This window comes from Macrobrachium rosenbergii, chromosome 2, assembly GCF_040412425.1.
Source record: "Macrobrachium rosenbergii isolate ZJJX-2024 chromosome 2, ASM4041242v1, whole genome shotgun sequence".
Taxonomy (NCBI): domain Eukaryota; kingdom Metazoa; phylum Arthropoda; class Malacostraca; order Decapoda; family Palaemonidae; genus Macrobrachium; species Macrobrachium rosenbergii.
This window is the reverse complement of record NC_089742.1, coordinates 21638319-21648101: the sequence shown is the minus strand read 5'-3', so window position 1 is coordinate 21648101 and position 9783 is coordinate 21638319. Positions and strand designations below refer to the sequence as shown.

The window sequence follows — 9783 nt, the reverse complement described above, 5'->3', positions numbered from 1 at the left end:
ATGAGCAAAACAAATATAATAAATCAGTGATGTCTTTAAATCACACTTTGCATGCCTTTTTCGGAAAGGTTTCTAATTTCAGATTTTGCTTACTGAAAGAACTTTTTCGGCAAGAGCCACAAGCTCAAGGCACTTTCAGTTTGTGAAAGCGTATTTCGCTTAAATTAGTGCTTGCTATTATTTCAGAGGCGGCAAAAAATTAAGATGGAAAAACGTGAGTGAATGAATGTGGTATTTACGAAAATAAAATGAAATACATTTAGTCACTTGCAACAAGCAATATACAAAATCAGGTAATCAGTAAACAATAATAGAGCTATAATAAAAGAATATGCATTTCTTTTATGAAGGAGCGTCTATTAAATGGAGGACCAAGAGAATATCAAATAACTCCTCTAAGGAGAATTTGCTGGGACCACTAACTAATCACATGTAAATTACAAATATAGCTGAAAACTGAAACCTATTCACACGGAACAAGCACACAGGGTCCATTGACTTGAAATTCAAGCTTCCAAGGAGTGGTGGTTTCAAACTCCCACCGCAGACCCCACACTACAACAGGAACTGATCATGATAAAGAGCCAGTGATTTTTCATCGCCCTGGGGGAGACGCGAACCCCGACATCTGAGCGGCATGTCAGCTTTCTGTGTAATTCTCCGTAGGATTTTTGGTGCACCAGTCAGGTTATCGGGGAAGGTGTGGAATGGCTAAAGAACGCAGTCCCCGCTCCAGAGGGTTAGGTTAGGCTCTATTATCTGCTGGCATGTGGTATCTCAGGTTTGTTTTCACGTGTTTTGAACTATTTTTATATGATTTTTCTTATTTAAATCCATACTCTCTGTATTATTGTGGTACTTGCCTGAACTCTGGAACGGGTTTCTGAGAAAAATCAGTATCACATTTGCTCAAAATTATATTAGTATTTTAATATTTTAAATTTGGTATGGCCTCTGTACTTACTCAAAAAACCCACCTTTATCATAACCACAGTTCACTGATGCTGCCTATTCCAGATTCTTTTTGCATGGTGAGTCTGGTAAGTATTTGCCCCGCCCCCTCTCTCTCTCTCTCTCTCTCTCTCTCTCTCTCTTTACAAGGGCTGAATTTTTAATCATCACTAGGTAAGTTTGTGATGAATAAGATAATGAATATTTTTTAATGACCATTTAAAATAGTTATATCTGTTTGATTTCTGTATTCCTTCGAGAATCTAGACGAGTTCGATGGTAATAAAAATGAAATTTAAAAGCAAAAATAGTTTATTTGTAGAACAACACATTGCACAAAGTAAATACGATTGTCTTCTCGCCCCATACTATGGGAAAACGTACTTTTCGATAAAATAATGAGACATCTAACAAAAAGAAAACTGTCAAAGATACAAAAAATATCTGAAGCAAAGTTACATCGCTCATAATGAATTATAAGCAAAGAAAACATAAATGATAAATAGAACATGCTGAAGTACGCTCCGTTCACATCCATTAATATACTCTGAGTACTTTCAAAATGTTTTGAAAGTTTTCTCATTAGATAAAAATGTTCTGTAGTGAATCTCATATCTGTCTAAACAGATATATTCTCATATGATAAGACGCCATCGCCTTATATTGTTTTTAGTTGACCCAATTTCTCTTGGATTCTCCTCCTGCGGCATCTTGCTTCGTCCCAGTCGAGGTAGGAGGACTCGATGTGTCTCTGGCTGTAGGCCTCGTATCCTTCACGCCCGTGGAGGCAACGCACGTTGTCCAGCGTCATCATGTCACCTGCAGGACGAGAAGATGGAATATTAGTCAAGAACATGAAATTCTCGAATCTATGTCCTTCAAGCCATGGGTATTCAGAACAGCTAATATTACTTTGGAAACAAAAGAATCTTATAAAGCTGGGAATCAGTTCACATTGTGAAAGGGACGTAATTGAAATGATGCCTTACCAGAGTCCATCTTAAAGACGACGGAATTATCATAAAGGATGTCATTGAAGAGCTTCATTGCTGAGTAAAACTTTGACTCTGTCTGCTGGAAGGTCGATGTAGGAGTCCCTGATGGCGTTGTTGACGGCAACGCGAACCACTTCCTTTTGGCTGTCGACTCTGGAAAGTCGATGTTTGTATGACGTTATTAATTTGTGAAGAAAGCTAACTTAATTATTATTATTATTATTATTATTATTATTATTATTATTATTATTATTATTATTATTCAGAATATGAACCTTATTCATATGGAACAAGCCCATAGGGGCAATTGACTTCAACTTCAAACTTCCAACGAATATGGTGTCCATTTGACAAAAGTAACGGAAGGTAACAGGAAACACAGAAAGAAGAGATCAGTTATTAGAAAATAAAAAAATAAGAAGGAAATAATGAACTAACAATATGAGTAAACAGTAAATTAACTGATCTTTAGTGGCCAAAAGGGATTATGCCCTTCATTCACAGAAAAGATTATTTTGCGAACTCACGTGATGATGGGGAATCTGGCAATCTTGTAGAACTCGTCCATCTCCCAGGAGTAGTTGGCGTGACCTTTGTCCCAGAAGTAGGAGTCGGTGGTGGTCAGGATCTCAAAGGCTTGTGGGTGGTTCCTACGAAGGTATTCGGCGCCGAAGAGGCCGTCGGCGATGACGCTTTCTCCTCCTGTGCCCTCGTGCTGCTCCACGCACTGGATAAAGATTATCTGAACAGGGGAAAGAGAAGAGATAACATAAGGAAAAAGTAACAGACATTTCTTCATGGGGTTACTCGTGGAGGCTTACAAGGTCTATGTAGATGGGTGTAACGGTGGGTTTTAATGGGACAGTGTATTCTCTTTCCAAATAACTGTATCATCTATTAATTTATTTTGCAGTCAGAGTAAACACAATGGGGTGAATGAGACCTTAACCGTAATGGCAATAAAGAAAATATGAAACTCCGCTGGAAAAATACTATTCTCTTGTGACAAAAATCTTTACTAATACAGGGCATCAATGTAAGTACTTACCCCAGGCATGTGTTCATACTGAGGAAGGTCATTGTGCATTCCTAATTTAGCGTTAGTGAACGCAACGTTATTGGTGTTTGGTCGGTTGATTACAGGTGAACGAGGCCTAAGAGAGAGATGATAACAGAGATGAGAACTGGCTCTGGGTGGGGCTTTCAAAAGAAATTTGTCAAAACAATTCTCTAACTGATTAAACAATTCTCTAATTGACTGAACTATTTTCTACATACTCTCTTTCACTAGAGGTAATTCTTAATAAACGTTCTTATGACTTAGGTTATTCAACGTGTGATGGTTATAAAAAAACGTTTAAGTGAATCATAAGCAAACAGTAAAGCTGAGACAGCATTCAATCAGTTTTCAGCTAAATTTGTAAATAATATAGGAGTGAACAGCTTTCCAGGAAAATTCTTCTAATTGTTATGTATGATTCTTTAACTAATATATTAAGCAGTAGATTTCAAATGAAACCTTGATCAAAGAAATACATTCCAGCAATTGAAAGTATCCAGACTCACCCATAATGTGACTGCTTAACGAAGGCGATGTGTTCGATCATCTCGGGACCTGCGGTTTCCTTATTGGGGACGTTCTTGAGCATTGCAGATCCTTGGGTCTCCATGGTCAGGAGCCAGTCGAGAAGGACCTGATCGTCCTTCTTCATTGTCTCGTAGTCGAACTCCCTGAGCTTGTGGTCGGCGCCCCAAGGCTCCTGCAATAGGTGAAATGAGAAGATAGTCACTTATTTAGAAATAATAATGATCGACTTTGATTTTGATTGCCTTGAAATTAAAAACCATTTCGAATAATTAAAAAAAAAATATAAATAACTAACAGATAAAATTAGATTATTTGTAGGACTTGAGTGAAAGGCAAAATAGAATATTAGAATCAGATAGGAAAACCATCTCACAACGGAAGGCATAAAGGCATAGAAATGGGGGTAAAAAAAAACTGGAATTTATTGTTCCTATTCTTTGTAGTTGTATTTAGAAACACCTTACATTTCTAACTCATTTGCGGGTATATCAAGGACTTGAATTAAGAGAGACGTCATAGGCCTACATATACGAAAGAAATGCATTCAGAATACGAACCCTTTTGTATGCGTAAGTGTTTCGCCTCTTAGCTCTTGCTGTTGGGGTAAAGGCTCTCGAGTGCAGCCATTCGGATGGGTATTCGCTCACGTGCCCATCATTCCACTCTACCCGAATCATCTCAGCGTTACTCTGCAAAGAAGCAGATCCTACTTATATTCCTTGTGATACAAATACTAGTTCGAGAAACAATTACGAGACAAATACAGAAGAAAAGGGTCTAGTTGATTACCTACTTTTTAGTGACATATGCATTGAGAGGTTACATATCATATTCCTTGTGATACAGATAATAGTTCGCGTTGCGGTTATAACACAAATACGGGAAAAAAGGACTTGTTCATTACCTCCATCTTGGTGGCATTTACATCGAGCTGAAGGTCAGTCAGGAGGAATTTCCTTCCGAGGGCCTGTGGGCTGTAGCAGTCCGGGCATCGGCAGTTGTCCCTCAGCCATACGAAGGGCATCTCAGTCGAGCTCAGGTCGCCAAACTTCAGAGAGACGCCATCCTTGCCAGCTTGTGCTTGCACGATGGAATTTCCTGCAGCTTTAAAGAGAAAAACGTCATATGAGATAAAGCTTCAAATACGTTATAAAAAATATGACAGAAGTACTTATTGTGTGAAGTGGAAAAAATCGACTAATTTGGAAGCCATTATACTTGCAGTGGATGAAACGTGATCGATGGATATAAGATTAGGCAAATAAAAAAACATGGCAAAAGTACTGATTGTTGGAACCAAAAAATTCTAGTAACATGCAAGCCTTTATAAGTGCAAAGAATGAGAAGTAATCGACATATATATGATAAGGCTTTAAATATATTCAGAAATGGAAAAAGCACTGAATATGTAAATATGAAAAAATCTTTAAACTGATGTAATCGATGTATGGAAAACTTGGATTTGCAAATATTGCATTTGCATTTATGTGAACACTTATCAATAATGTCAAATAAATGGTCTTCAAAAAAAAAGGAGAAACAATACCCTCTTTTCTCAGGGATACTTACGGGCTGCAGGAGCTTCTTTTACAGCTTCTTGCTGTCTTGCAGCTGCTGCCAAACTGAGACAGCGGCTGTTGGGAGATTTGAAAGTAACCGAAGTTCTAATCTGTTGGAAACAAAAGCCAATGATTTTAAAAACGTTTCTATTAAAATTTGTCTTTGATTTTTAATTGAAGCCATTCATTATAAAAGTGTTTAAAAAAAATTCTAAACTACTAAATTTTCGATAGCTCACCATATAGAATAAAAATATTTATTAAAAGTATAAGAATGAAAAAGATATACTTAACAAGTGTATAAGTTTAGGACCAATGATCTTCACTCTGTCTTTAGTCATTTTGATAAAGGTTGAAAGAAAAAACCTTTGCAAGATGGAATGAAATTACTAACGATTATATTTTTAGATTTCGATATTTTCATACAGATCATACTTTGTTAACCATCATTGTATTTTCCGAAGCGAAGTATTTTACAGATTAGGAAAAAATGCGTCAAAGTATGTTTTTGACCGAATATATTTCAAGAAATAGTCACGATCATGTTTTGATAGTTGTAGGAGACAAAAGAGAGAGAGAGAGAGAGAGAGAGAGAGAGAGAGAGAGAGAGAGAGAGAGAGAGAGAAACTAATGTAAAACAAAAAATAATTCAAAGCGAAATGAACTCACTTGCTGCGTGGCAACGTTTCTGACAGATGTTAAGCCTGAGAGAAGAACTCGGGCACTTCGCCTGGAAGCCATTTGGTCGCTGGTTCTCTTGAAAATCGACTCTGAGAAACCTTGACTGGAGAATGATGCCCCGAGTATCCGTCGTCCCGTTTTTATATACCCCCAGAGGTCAAAGTACGGTCAGTGCCGTTACAACAGCAAGTTGATCAGTCTGGTTTTGGGTGAGCTCGCTTATCTTGACCACTCTTAATATTTCACTGACCTTGACTATTTACACGCCAGCGATAGGTATCTGCGGACTCGGTGCTCGTAAAGAGTTATAGTATGTCCCCAAAGCAAGGCTTGTCGTCCGTTGACTCTGAGCTAGATTTTATAAGTTTTCACTCTTATTTGTCATTCAGAGACTCAAGTCGCTTGACTGTTTTTTTTTTTTTTATAATTATTAACTGGAAAGAACCAGTTGAGCAAAAACTATTCATGAACCGTGCGTATTGTGGTTATCAGAAAATCTTGTCGGAAAGTTCGCTTTTTGTTACTACCAAAGCGGGTTAATGCAGTTTTGATAAGAATTTCTAAGTTCTTTAGCGAAGCAGCAAACCTGTGACCGGCCAGTTTCCGGAAATAACGGGAGAACTTTAATGACTCATCAGAATTTTTTTATTTTGTTCTTTTTTCCTCTTTATAACTGATACATTATGTCATCAGGGTGATATGAACATTCTTTGATTAGAAAGTCTGCTAATTGGTTTTCAATTTTGGAAAAGATTTGGGGGGAGTAGGGAATGATTTATAAACGAGTAAAACTTTTATGCGCCCAAGTTTCTTCGGCGCAGTCGAGTTTTCTGTAGACCGTATAATGCTGTATGAAACTCTCAGCCACGGCCCGGTGGTGGCCTGTGTAGTTGGTAGGCTACCTATAGCGGTTTCAGACGTACGCTCATGGCTAACTTTAACCTTAAATCAAATAAAAACTGCCGAGGCTAGAAGGCTGCAATTAGGTATGTTTGATGATCGGAGGGGGGTGATCAACATACCAATTTGCATCCCTCTAGCCTCAGTAGTTTTTAAGATCTGAGGGCCGACGGACAGACAAATAGCTGTCAATAGTTTCCTTTTACAGAAAAATTGAAGCAGGTCGTATTATAGTTGAATTTCAGAGGAGGTTGTAAATAGATAAAAGACCACTCTAGCAATCTATTCAGAAGCTTACTTCAGACATAATAGTCTTAATAAAGCATTTTGGTGCTTGCTTTTTAATTACTATTCTGTGGTATTTACATAATCAGAAATGACTTGCGATCTTGACCTACAGATTGCTTCCATCTGATATTTATATAAGCTAATCATTTGCTCGTGAAACTTATGCTGACTCTTTTCTTCTGAAATGTAACAAAATTATTCTTATTTTTTGATAAATTAATTTCTAATTTTTTTAGTTCTGTATAACGAATTCTGCATTTATTTTAACAAACTTTTATGGTTTTACGCCTTGAAACAAGAAAAATGAGTAATTGACAATTAAAATAGGTTCTTTACAAGATTTATTTAACTCAAATGGATAAGGCATTTAAGGTTCCTGAGTTTTTACGGTGTTCTTGAAAAGTTAATTCTACCTATCATAAGGAAAGTGACATGGTCTATGAAATGTTTGATATTCGAAAATTGAAGGCAATGCCACAGCAGAAGAGAAAACAGGGGGTTTTGTAGAGTACAAACTTATAATCTGTAGGAAGTCAGGTATGAATCTTTGTTTACGTTAAAAATCAGGCTGATTTTTTTAATAACTGGCTGTGTAGATGAAATTGCGAATCGCTGTTCTCACGTATTAAGTGAATAATTTGTTGTTTTTTTGTGACAATAAAAGAAAGGACCCTGGTTTTTAATCAACCTCGACATCCCGTCTTGTAGGAGATATAGACACACTTGTCGATCACACTGAAAAGTAGCTTGCATTACATACAAATACAAGCTGAGAAGGAAAGGAATCATATGGTTCATCTGGCCAAAGTTCGTATAGAAATCAACATATTGTACATCCAGAGTGGTAAGAGTATGTGATATATATATATATATATATATATATATATATATATATATATATATATATATATATATATATATATATATATATATATATAGATATATATAGAGCCTTCCCATTTTTCAGCAAATCTTCAACAATAAGATTGGTAACCCAGCATACTTTTTCTTCACCTTAACAGACGCTGGTAGCCATGTAAAGCTGGGTTGTCTGGTATGCGTTAGGCCGAGAGTGATCCACATGTCTTGTAAATAACATTCACTGTCAATATGTTCAAGTACAGGACAGTGACTCCATGTTTCTGTACCAGCGTGTTCTAATCATTCTCCCGTGTCTTACATCATAAAAAAAAACTTACATCACTCTTTCTTACGTAAACTGGCCTTGTGTAAGCGTCCTTGCCAGAAATGGCTTTTGTGTGTGTGTGTTTTACTAACGGTTTGTACCTTCGTCGTATTTATAACTTTACTACACGCTGGTCTTTTTCTGTGAAGCACCTTTGCCATAACTGGATGTCGCTTAACTTACTTGGTCATTCAGATATTTTATTTGTTGTGTTCGTTCCCCTTTACATGAACTGTGTTTGTGACATATGCCAGTCAATTCGGACTTAATCTCTACTTAATTAAATAATAATTGAAGTAATAAGTAGACGATACAGCACTCAGTCCCCACCTGTACTACAGACTTTTACGTTGGTCCAACTGAGTTAATTTCCTAAGAGTTTATTCTCTAATAGGAATCCCAGTTAAACCTACCACAGACTCCGAACATTATCTGCTATCACCACTACTAACTGGAACAAGTAGTGTTACTAAGTTCTTTGGCTCCTCGAAGAAGCACAGAAGTATGTTAGCGACTATTGCCATCGCCATAGGGGCTTAGTGCCGTCGTTGCACCTCAGGCTGTACATTGTAGGCATTACTAAAGGATATCTGCAGCGTCCCTTCGCCACCGTGATCTGCATCCACTTTTTAGTTTTTTACTTTACCTTCATTCCCGCTTCATTTCTTTAGTCTTGCTGTCCAACCTCTCTACCTATTATCCTTAACGCAACTGAAGGGGTTTCTCTTAGTTCAGTATTTAGAGCCTTGACTTGGCAGTCTAAATTTCATAAATCAAATCAGCTTCTGATATTAATACTACTATCAGTGCTACTTATATTAAAGATAATACACAAATACACAATTACCTGTAAAATCTGTAGTGTATAAAAACGTCGTGTTTGGGGAATTTGCAAAGGGTCAATATATTGGCTTTTCCACCCGGCAACAGAAAATCATGTTACCTATGCAACAACCAACTGCTTGGTTTTGTTCAGCTCACTTCTTTTTGCAGGGATTTATTGCACAGCGGTTCAACGTTATGAAATCCTCTCTTGCTCTGTTTAATCCATCTATTCATCTCGAAACTGTCCGTGTTTTACGTTTGCAATTCCCCAATGTTCTTTTTTTCTCATTTCTATTTTAGTTCCCTTTCAAACTTTGCTTTTCCGTGAAACAAATGACCAAAGTTTTCTAATATAATGACTTCACTTTTCCAGGCAAGCGATTAATCCTCCGATTTTAATTAACACGGAAAGTCTGTGATGCATTCATTAAAAGACTCGCGCATGCAGCAGGACATGCATTCATAAACAAGCATAAATATACATAGTCCTTAGAAACGTGAGCACATATTTACATTGACATGTATAACACATTAATAAAATTTTTCATGATCAAGTCTCTGCGTACACACACAAACTCACACACACACGTGTATATATATATATATATATATATATATATATATATATATATATATATATATATATATATATATATATATATATATATATATATATATATATATATATATATATATATAAATATATATATATATATATATACGTGTGCGTGTATGAAGAGACTTGATGGTGAAGGTTTTATTAATATGTTATACATGTCAATGTAAATATGTGCTTACATTTCTAGGATT

The 9783-nt window shown here is 36.5% G+C and overlaps 1 pseudogene; it reads right to left on the bottom strand.

Annotated features, from left to right (window-relative positions):
- Positions 1-1245: 1245 nt before the first annotated feature.
- On the bottom strand, positions 1246-5902 carry LOC136843999 (gamma-butyrobetaine dioxygenase-like; annotated as a pseudogene).
- Positions 5903-9783: the final 3881 nt, after the last annotated feature.